Source organism: Halichoerus grypus, chromosome 3 (genome assembly GCF_964656455.1).
Source record: "Halichoerus grypus chromosome 3, mHalGry1.hap1.1, whole genome shotgun sequence".
Classification (NCBI taxonomy): Eukaryota; Metazoa; Chordata; class Mammalia; order Carnivora; family Phocidae; genus Halichoerus; species Halichoerus grypus.
Genome location: NC_135714.1, coordinates 192,695,643 through 192,699,324, shown reverse-complemented (window position 1 = coordinate 192,699,324; position 3,682 = coordinate 192,695,643).

The following is a 3,682-nucleotide window of genomic DNA, read 5'->3' as shown; positions in this document are numbered from 1 at the left end:
AGCTAACATCATACTCAATGGTGAAAAACTGAAAGCTTTTCCTCTAAAATCAGGAACAAGACAAAGATGTCCACTCTGACCACTTTTGCTCAACATAGCATTAGAAGTCTTAGCCAGAGCAATCAGACAAGAAAAAGAAATAAAAGCCATCCAAATTGGCAAGGAAAAAGTAAAACTGTCTTTATTTGCAGATGACATGATATTATACATCTCTACCAAAAAACTATTAGAACTGATAAATGAATTCAGTAAAGTTGCAGGATACAAAATTAATACCCGGAAATTGGTAACACTTCTATATACCAATAATGAAGTAGCATAAAGACAAATTAGGAAAATAATCCCATTTACAATTGCACCAAAAAGAATAAAATACCTAGGAATAAGTTTAGAGAAAGAGGTGAAAGACCTAGGCTCTGAAAGTTATAAAACACTGATGAAGGAAATTCAAGATGATACAAACAAATAGAAAGATATACCATGCTCATGGATTGGAAGAATTCATATTGTTAAAATATCCAAACTACCCAAAGCAATCTATAGATTCAATGCAGTTCCTATCAAAATATCAATAGCATTTTTCACAGAACTAGAAAGAATAATACTAAAATTTGTATAGAACCACAAAAGACCTCAAATAGCCAAATCTGTATGGTGACAGACAGTGACTACATTCATCATGGTGAGCACTGAGTTATGTATAGAGTTGTCAATTCACTGTGATGTTCTTGAGAGAGAAGAACAAAGCTAGAAGTATCACAGTCCCAAATTTCAAGACATACTACAACACTGTATAATCAAAACAATATAGAACTGACACAAAAATAGATATAGCTCAAGGGATCAGGATAGAAAGCCCAGAAATAAACCTATGCATATATAGTCAATTAATCTATGAAAAAGGAGGCAAGAATATAAAATGGGGAAAATACAGTCTGTTCAATAAATGGTGCTGGGAAAACTGGATAGCTACATGCAAAAGAATGACCACTTTCTCACACCATCCACAAAAATAAACTCAAAATGGATTAAAGACCTAAATGTGAAACCTGAAACCATAAATTCCTAAAAGGAAACATAGGCAGTAATCTCTTGGACATTGGCCTTAGCAACATACTTATGGATAGGGTCTCCTTATACAAGGGAAACAAAAGCAAAAATAAACTGTTGGGACTACACCAAAATAAAAAGCTTCTGCACAGCAAAAGAAATTATCAACAAAACTAAAAGGCAGCTTACTGAATGGGAGAAAATATTTACAAATAATATATCTGATAAGAGGTTAATGTCCAAAATATGTAAAGAACTCATACAACCCAACACCAAAGAAACACAACAATCCAATTTAAAAAAGTGCAGAGGACCCAAATAGACATTTTTGCAAAGAAAACATACCGATGGCCAACAGATACATGAAAAGATACTCAACATTACTAATCATCAGGGAAGTGCAGATCAAAACCACAGTGAGCTATCACTTTACTTTAGTCAGAATGGCTAGTATCAGAAAGAGAAGAAACAGGGACGCCTGGGTGGTTCAGTCGGCTAAGCGTCTGCCCTCAGCTCAGGTCATGATCCCAGGGTCCTGGGATCGAGTCCCACATCGGGCTCCTTGCTCAGTGGGGAGTCTGCTTCTCCCTCTGCCTGCCACTCCCCCTGCTTGTGTGCTCTCTCTCTCTTTCTCTGATAAATAAATAAATAAAATCTTAAAAAAAAAAAAAGAAGAAACAAGTGTTGGTGAGGATGGAGAGAGAAATCTTGCAAATGCAAGATTTCATTTTTTTATGACTGATATTCCATTGTGTGTGTATGTGTGTGTGTGTATATATATATATATATATATATCCCACCAACCTCATGCACTGTTGGTGGGATATATATATATATATATATACACACACACACACACATACACACACAATGGAATATCAGTCATAAAAAAATGAAATCTTGCATTTGCAACAACCTGGATGAACCTGAAGGGTATTATGCTAAGTGAAATAAGACACTTATTGGAATCGAAAAAACAAACAAAAATAAACAGACTCTTAAATACAGAGAACAAACTGGTGGTTGCCAGAGGGGAAGCGGGTAAGAGGATGGGTGAAATAGGTGATGGAGATTAAGAGGTACAAACTTCCAGTTATAAAATAAAATCATGGAGATGAGAAGTACAGCATAGGGAATATAGTCATTAATACTATAATAACACAGTATGGCGACAGACAGTGACTATGCTTATCGTGGTGAGCACCGAGTTACGTACAGAATTGCCAGATCACTATGTTGTACACCTGAAACTAGTATGCCATTGTATGTCAATTATACTTCAAGAATAATTTTTTTAAAAGATCTTTCTAGACCATTTTTGGAGGTTGGCATAGAGGGAGAGAGAATGGAAGCAGAAATGCTTAAAATAAGGCTATTTCATCTGAACAAGGTTTTGGCAGTGGGATGGGGGGGTGGGGGGCGGGGGGGTGGTGAGGGCTGGTTAAAGGGCAGAGGTGAATAGATTTAAGAAAAATCATGAACAGTGCTTGGGAAGTGGGGAAAGGAAGCCCTGCAACAATGCTCCGAACTGTTTGGGCAGCTATGTGTGGTGACAGTTCCCTGACACAAGAAACAGAGGACAGGAATACTGGAATGCATTCATGCATGTTGAGGATGGGTCCAGTCCTGAAATGCCGAGTGTAACTGATCTGCCCAAGCGCCATCTAGGTAGAGAGACACATCGGGGTACAGGAGAAAAGTCTCTAGAGAAAAGAGAGAGAGATTTTAGCTTAATGAACCTGTGGGTACAGTTGAAAACATGGTTGTGAGTGAAATCACTCAAGCTGAGTAAGAAGGGTAAGGAAAAGCCTACATAGCAGGGGAGAGAATCCAGGGAACATTCATATTTAAAGGACTGGCAGAGGTAAAAAGAAAAATCCACAGAGGAGATTGAGGAGAGTTCAGAAATCACAGGAAGACCAGGAGAGCAGTGTCACAAAAACCAAGTGAGGAAGGAGCTTTGGGAAGGAGGGTGTCACCTGAACCAAATGCCAAAAGAAGTCAAATGCCCATCGGATTTGAGCACAAAGACACATAGGACAGTTTGACTGGGGCAGTGAATAAGGAAGCTGAATTTTGGGGGATGGGGGCTGGTTGCAAGTGAAAAGGAAGAAGAGACAGTGAGTGGAGCCCATTCTTATTAGATGCTTGGCTAAGAATTGGAGAGAAAGAGAGCTAGAAAGGAAAACAGAGGCAGGAGAGTTTTTATTGTTGCTGTTTGTTTCAGGACATGGACATTTTGAGTAGGTTTATATGCTAAGGGGAAGGAGCTAGGAAATGGAGATGGATGACACGGAAAAAGAAGGGGTGGCCCATGGAGCAAGTTCCTAGAGGCAGGAAGTGGCTGGGATCCAGAAAACAGGGGCCAGGCGAGAGGCAAGGGAGGAGAAGCTAGCCCCTGAGAGGAGGAGGGGCTCCTTCTTGCAGGGGTGGGGAGGGGTAAGAAGGAATGTAACCCAGGAGGGGTGTGGGTAGAGAGGAGGGACAGAGAGTTCACCTTAGCAGTAACTACTTTCTTTGTGAAGTAAGACACCAAGACATCTTCACCCAATCTTGTCTGATCTCGGAAGCTAAGCAGGGTCAGGCCTGGTTAGTACTTGGATGGGAGACCAAGATATCTCCAGAGAAGAGG